The sequence below is a fragment of the Cyprinodon tularosa genome, unplaced genomic scaffold (genome assembly GCF_016077235.1).
Source record: "Cyprinodon tularosa strain WSP-4 unplaced genomic scaffold, ASM1607723v1 ctg581, whole genome shotgun sequence".
NCBI lineage: Eukaryota > Metazoa > Chordata > Actinopteri > Cyprinodontiformes > Cyprinodontidae > Cyprinodon > Cyprinodon tularosa.
Genome location: NW_024039320.1, coordinates 589,449 through 596,992, shown reverse-complemented (window position 1 = coordinate 596,992; position 7,544 = coordinate 589,449). Strand labels below are relative to the sequence as shown.

The window sequence follows — 7,544 nt, the reverse complement described above, 5'->3', positions numbered from 1 at the left end:
AGATAAAATACATGAAATGGGCTAGACAGAGTAACTACAGCCTAGAAGTACAACTTGTATAGTGTGTATTTCAAATGCTCAGTGTCAATTTCTCTTATAGTTTCAGTGCACATGTAAATACAATACAATTATTTTTCATCCCTTGTATGTATTATTTTTGCATGATACAGACAGAGCATATAAGATAAAAAAAAAGAGTGTGTTTTACCTCTGTTTACCTCTGCACAATTCCTCAGAATTTTCTTCAAAACTCTTTTGAACTTTCTTCAAAAGAGTATGTAAAAACAGGATAAATCCACAACAGACATGTTTAGACTATATTTGGTTAAAAAGTCCCTGGTAAGTAAAATGCAAACCATTGTAAAAAAAAATAAAAAATTAACTTCACATTTGTCAAAGCCAGTGATGCTTTAAACATTTATAAACAGTATCTAGTGTGTGTAGTGCTTATAAGATTTGTATTAATGTAGCAAGAAATACTGCTGTTCTCTTTAAACAAAATGTGCCCTTATAGACCCTTCGTCCTTATGATACAGGAAAGGTTCTCGCAAAGAATTTTTACAAGATGAATCAATTGTTAAGCACCTCTACAAGTATAATCCATGTGCCTCTTCCCCTTCCACAGCAGCTCAAGTTTACATTTTCCATTCTTTAACCCAGCAGCCCTGCTTCTTCCTGGATGACCGTAAAGGACTTTTGAAGAGTTGTTTCTGTGTTTTTGCAGCCGTTCCTTGGAAAGTGATTCATTGTAGTTTCCCCATTAAGACAAAGGGTTTTATGACAAACTGTTTCATTTTCCTTAGTAGCTATTCTTAAGTTACAAATGTACAGCCTTCAATTTGTTTGCTTTTTTGAAGCTCCAAAGCCAAATTCCATATTTAGTTGTGGGTATCCGGGTCTCTGAGGATAGATGAGTAAACTTGGGAATCAAGCCACAACCACCTCTTCTCTTTGAGCTCCCAAGGTGGAATTATCTTGACCTTATGTTAATTGTGATCCAGGGTGGGTTCTCATAGGCATGTTGTGGGAGCTCTAACGGTCTTTGACAAAGCCCTCATCATGCCCACCTGCTCTCTCAGCTTATTTAAAGTCTTCCAAAATCCATCTCCAATATGCAGCAGGAAGTCAGGATGGCCGAGCGGTCCAAGGCGCTGCGTTCAGGTCGCAGTCTCCAATGGAGGCGTGGGTTCGAATCCCACTTCTGACATGTCTTTTCTGCTTACTTGTACTTGTCTTCTACCAATAGGTTGCCATTTGTGTGCTAGAAAGCAGTTGCCCATTAACGTGTGGATTTAAATCCTGTTACTGATGTGGTGAAGCACTGTAAAACATATCAATGCACTCTTGTTCAAGCCATATAGATAGGACCCAAATAGTCAGATGGCTATAGATTCCATTTATTGTAGCTCATCACTGGTAGTACAGGTGAGTATCTAATCAGGACTTCCAGCAAATCAAAGATTTCCAACACTAAAATGATTCAATTGCACTTGCAATAATTTACATATACAAAACTACACCTCGACACACACTCAAAATGGATGTTTTTGAATATAAAACATAATCCTCTCTTTAACCAGGCTTGACTTGCTCTGTAAAAAAATAAATGATTGTTCTTTTTCCTACTATTCAATATCAAACATCTCTTAGGTAAGCCATGTACTTCATTGGGTGAGTGCTCAGCATACCAGGGCTCAAAACTTCCAATCTTCCCCAAAACCTCTACCACAATTTCTAGGCTTACAGTAAGTGTGGGTGAATGGGTCCAATGGAAACTGATAGTACCCTGAGAATAAATGTACACATCCCTAACTCCAAATACCACCAGGGTCAATTTTAATGATCTTTTCTCCTTGTGAGTCAAAAGTTTATCTAATTGGGCTTCTGGACTAGATGTGTATCTTTTTTGGGGTTCCGGAGCTTGAGTATGTAGGGTACAAGGACCCCTATCCCCTGAAAACCCAATTTCCATTTTATAGACCCTTCGTCCTTATGATACAGGAAAGGTTCTCGCAAAGAATTTTTACAAGATGAATCAATTGTTAAGCACCTCTACAAGTATAATCCATGTGCCTCTTCCCCTTCCACAGCAGCTCAAGTTTACATTTTCCATTCTTTAACCCAGCAGCCCTGCTTCTTCCTGGATGACCGTAAAGGACTTTTGAAGAGTTGTTTCTGTGTTTTTGCAGCCGTTCCTTGGAAAGTGATTCATTGTAGTTTCCCCATTAAGACAAAGGGTTTTATGACAAACTGTTTCATTTTCCTTAGTAGCTATTCTTAAGTTACAAATGTACAGCCTTCAATTTGTTTGCTTTTTTGAAGCTCCAAAGCCAAATTCCATATTTAGTTGTGGGTATCCGGGTCTCTGAGGATAGATGAGTAAACTTGGGAATCAAGCCACAACCACCTCTTCTCTTTGAGCTCCCAAGGTGGAATTATCTTGACCTTATGTTAATTGTGATCCAGGGTGGGTTCTCATAGGCATGTTGTGGGAGCTCTAACGGTCTTTGACAAAGCCCTCATCATGCCCACCTGCTCTCTCAGCTTATTTAAAGTCTTCCAAAATCCATCTCCAATATGCAGCAGGAAGTCAGGATGGCCGAGCGGTCCAAGGCGCTGCGTTCAGGTCGCAGTCTCCAATGGAGGCGTGGGTTCGAATCCCACTTCTGACATGTCTTTTCTGCTTACTTGTACTTGTCTTCTACCAATAGGTTGCCATTTGTGTGCTAGAAAGCAGTTGCCCATTAACGTGTGGATTTAAATCCTGTTACTGATGTGGTGAAGCACTGTAAAACATATCAATGCACTCTTGTTCAAGCCATATAGATAGGACCCAAATAGTCAGATGGCTATAGATTCCATTTATTGTAGCTCATCACTGGTAGTACAGGTGAGTATCTAATCAGGACTTCCAGCAAATCAAAGATTTCCAACACTAAAATGATTCAATTGCACTTGCAATAATTTACATATACAAAACTACACCTCGACACACACTCAAAATGGATGTTTTTGAATATAAAACATAATCCTCTCTTTAACCAGGCTTGACTTGCTCTGTAAAAAAATAAATGATTGTTCTTTTTCCTACTATTCAATATCAAACATCTCTTAGGTAAGCCATGTACTTCATTGGGTGAGTGCTCAGCATACCAGGGCTCAAAACTTCCAATCTTCCCCAAAACCTCTACCACAATTTCTAGGCTTACAGTAAGTGTGGGTGAATGGGTCCAATGGAAACTGATAGTACCCTGAGAATAAATGTACACATCCCTAACTCCAAATACCACCAGGGTCAATTTTAATGATCTTTTCTCCTTGTGAGTCAAAAGTTTATCTAATTGGGCTTCTGGACTAGATGTGTATCTTTTTTGGGGTTCCGGAGCTTGAGTATGTAGGGTACAAGGACCCCTATCCCCTGAAAACCCAATTTCCATTTTATAGACCCTTCGTCCTTATGATACAGGAAAGGTTCTCGCAAAGAATTTTTACAAGATGAATCAATTGTTAAGCACCTCTACAAGTATAATCCATGTGCCTCTTCCCCTTCCACAGCAGCTCAAGTTTACATTTTCCATTCTTTAACCCAGCAGCCCTGCTTCTTCCTGGATGACCGTAAAGGACTTTTGAAGAGTTGTTTCTGTGTTTTTGCAGCCGTTCCTTGGAAAGTGATTCATTGTAGTTTCCCCATTAAGACAAAGGGTTTTATGACAAACTGTTTCATTTTCCTTAGTAGCTATTCTTAAGTTACAAATGTACAGCCTTCAATTTGTTTGCTTTTTTGAAGCTCCAAAGCCAAATTCCATATTTAGTTGTGGGTATCCGGGTCTCTGAGGATAGATGAGTAAACTTGGGAATCAAGCCACAACCACCTCTTCTCTTTGAGCTCCCAAGGTGGAATTATCTTGACCTTATGTTAATTGTGATCCAGGGTGGGTTCTCATAGGCATGTTGTGGGAGCTCTAACGGTCTTTGACAAAGCCCTCATCATGCCCACCTGCTCTCTCAGCTTATTTAAAGTCTTCCAAAATCCATCTCCAATATGCAGCAGGAAGTCAGGATGGCCGAGCGGTCCAAGGCGCTGCGTTCAGGTCGCAGTCTCCAATGGAGGCGTGGGTTCGAATCCCACTTCTGACATGTCTTTTCTGCTTACTTGTACTTGTCTTCTACCAATAGGTTGCCATTTGTGTGCTAGAAAGCAGTTGCCCATTAACGTGTGGATTTAAATCCTGTTACTGATGTGGTGAAGCACTGTAAAACATATCAATGCACTCTTGTTCAAGCCATATAGATAGGACCCAAATAGTCAGATGGCTATAGATTCCATTTATTGTAGCTCATCACTGGTAGTACAGGTGAGTATCTAATCAGGACTTCCAGCAAATCAAAGATTTCCAACACTAAAATGATTCAATTGCACTTGCAATAATTTACATATACAAAACTACACCTCGACACACACTCAAAATGGATGTTTTTGAATATAAAACATAATCCTCTCTTTAACCAGGCTTGACTTGCTCTGTAAAAAAATAAATGATTGTTCTTTTTCCTACTATTCAATATCAAACATCTCTTAGGTAAGCCATGTACTTCATTGGGTGAGTGCTCAGCATACCAGGGCTCAAAACTTCCAATCTTCCCCAAAACCTCTACCACAATTTCTAGGCTTACAGTAAGTGTGGGTGAATGGGTCCAATGGAAACTGATAGTACCCTGAGAATAAATGTACACATCCCTAACTCCAAATACCACCAGGGTCAATTTTAATGATCTTTTCTCCTTGTGAGTCAAAAGTTTATCTAATTGGGCTTCTGGACTAGATGTGTATCTTTTTTGGGGTTCCGGAGCTTGAGTATGTAGGGTACAAGGACCCCTATCCCCTGAAAACCCAATTTCCATTTTATAGACCCTTCGTCCTTATGATACAGGAAAGGTTCTCGCAAAGAATTTTTACAAGATGAATCAATTGTTAAGCACCTCTACAAGTATAATCCATGTGCCTCTTCCCCTTCCACAGCAGCTCAAGTTTACATTTTCCATTCTTTAACCCAGCAGCCCTGCTTCTTCCTGGATGACCGTAAAGGACTTTTGAAGAGTTGTTTCTGTGTTTTTGCAGCCGTTCCTTGGAAAGTGATTCATTGTAGTTTCCCCATTAAGACAAAGGGTTTTATGACAAACTGTTTCATTTTCCTTAGTAGCTATTCTTAAGTTACAAATGTACAGCCTTCAATTTGTTTGCTTTTTTGAAGCTCCAAAGCCAAATTCCATATTTAGTTGTGGGTATCCGGGTCTCTGAGGATAGATGAGTAAACTTGGGAATCAAGCCACAACCACCTCTTCTCTTTGAGCTCCCAAGGTGGAATTATCTTGACCTTATGTTAATTGTGATCCAGGGTGGGTTCTCATAGGCATGTTGTGGGAGCTCTAACGGTCTTTGACAAAGCCCTCATCATGCCCACCTGCTCTCTCAGCTTATTTAAAGTCTTCCAAAATCCATCTCCAATATGCAGCAGGAAGTCAGGATGGCCGAGCGGTCCAAGGCGCTGCGTTAAGGTCGCAGTCTCCAATGGAGGCGTGGGTTCGAATCCCACTTCTGACATGTCTTTTCTGCTTACTTGTACTTGTCTTCTACCAATAGGTTGCCATTTGTGTGCTAGAAAGCAGTTGCCCATTAACGTGTGGATTTAAATCCTGTTACTGATGTGGTGAAGCACTGTAAAACATATCAATGCACTCTTGTTCAAGCCATATAGATAGGACCCAAATAGTCAGATGGCTATAGATTCCATTTATTGTAGCTCATCACTGGTAGTACAGGTGAGTATCTAATCAGGACTTCCAGCAAATCAAAGATTTCCAACACTAAAATGATTCAATTGCACTTGCAATAATTTACATATACAAAACTACACCTCGACACACACTCAAAATGGATGTTTTTGAATATAAAACATAATCCTCTCTTTAACCAGGCTTGACTTGCTCTGTAAAAAAATAAATGATTGTTCTTTTTCCTACTATTCAATATCAAACATCTCTTAGGTAAGCCATGTACTTCATTGGGTGAGTGCTCAGCATACCAGGGCTCAAAACTTCCAATCTTCCCCAAAACCTCTACCACAATTTCTAGGCTTACAGTAAGTGTGGGTGCATGGGTCCAATGGAAACTGATAGTACCCTGAGAATAAATGTACACATCCCTAACTCCAAATACCACCAGGGTCAATTTTAATGATCTTTTCTCCTTGTGAGTCAAAAGTTTATCTAATTGGGCTTCTGGACTAGATGTGTATCTTTTTTGGGGTTCCGGAGCTTGAGTATGTAGGGTACAAGGACCCCTATCCCCTGAAAACCCAATTTCCATTTTATAGACCCTTCGTCCTTATGATACAGGAAAGGTTCTCGCAAAGAATTTTTACAAGATGAATCAATTGTTAAGCACCTCTACAAGTATAATCCATGTGCCTCTTCCCCTTCCACAGCAGCTCAAGTTTACATTTTCCATTCTTTAACCCAGCAGCCCTGCTTCTTCCTGGATGACCGTAAAGGACTTTTGAAGAGTTGTTTCTGTGTTTTTGCAGCCGTTCCTTGGAAAGTGATTCATTGTAGTTTCCCCATTAAGACAAAGGGTTTTATGACAAACTGTTTCATTTTCCTTAGTAGCTATTCTTAAGTTACAAATGTACAGCCTTCAATTTGTTTGCTTTTTTGAAGCTCCAAAGCCAAATTCCATATTTAGTTGTGGGTATCCGGGTCTCTGAGGATAGATGAGTAAACTTGGGAATCAAGCCACAACCACCTCTTCTCTTTGAGCTCCCAAGGTGGAATTATCTTGACCTTATGTTAATTGTGATCCAGGGTGGGTTCTCATAGGCATGTTGTGGGAGCTCTAACGGTCTTTGACAAAGCCCTCATCATGCCCACCTGCTCTCTCAGCTTATTTAAAGTCTTCCAAAATCCATCTCCAATATGCAGCAGGAAGTCAGGATGGCCGAGCGGTCCAAGGCGCTGCGTTCAGGTCGCAGTCTCCAATGGAGGCGTGGGTTCGAATCCCACTTCTGACATGTCTTTTCTGCTTACTTGTACTTGTCTTCTACCAATAGGTTGCCATTTGTGTGCTAGAAAGCAGTTGCCCATTAACGTGTGGATTTAAATCCTGTTACTGATGTGGTGAAGCACTGTAAAACATATCAATGCACTCTTGTTCAAGCCATATAGATAGGACCCAAATAGTCAGATGGCTATAGATTCCATTTATTGTAGCTCATCACTGGTAGTACAGGTGAGTATCTAATCAGGACTTCCAGCAAATCAAAGATTTCCAACACTAAAATGATTCAATTGCACTTGCAATAATTTACATATACAAAACTACACCTCGACACACACTCAAAATGGATGTTTTTGAATATAAAACATAATCCTCTCTTTAACCAGGCTTGACTTGCTCTGTAAAAAAATAAATGATTGTTCTTTTTCCTACTATTCAATATCAAACATCTCTTAGGTAAGCCATGTACTTCATTGGGTGAGTGCTCAGC

At 40.0% G+C, this 7,544-nt stretch overlaps 5 non-coding genes across 5 annotated transcripts; all 5 read left to right on the top strand.

Moving 5' to 3' along the window:
- Nucleotides 1-1,124: 1,124 nt before the first annotated feature.
- Nucleotides 1,125-1,207, top strand: trnal-cag. Its single transcript has one exon. It is a non-coding gene; the product is annotated as a tRNA-Leu (tRNA).
- A 1,382-nt stretch (nt 1,208-2,589) lies between these two features.
- On the top strand, nt 2,590-2,672 carry trnal-cag. The gene has a single exon. It is a non-coding gene; the product is annotated as a tRNA-Leu (tRNA).
- Nucleotides 2,673-4,054: 1,382 nt separating this feature from the next.
- On the top strand, nt 4,055-4,137 carry trnal-cag. The gene has a single exon. It is a non-coding gene; the product is annotated as a tRNA-Leu (tRNA).
- Nucleotides 4,138-5,519: 1,382 nt separating this feature from the next.
- trnal-aag lies at nt 5,520-5,602 on the top strand. Its single transcript has one exon. It is a non-coding gene; the product is annotated as a tRNA-Leu (tRNA).
- A 1,382-nt stretch (nt 5,603-6,984) lies between these two features.
- trnal-cag lies at nt 6,985-7,067 on the top strand. Its single transcript has one exon. It is a non-coding gene; the product is annotated as a tRNA-Leu (tRNA).
- Nucleotides 7,068-7,544: the final 477 nt, after the last annotated feature.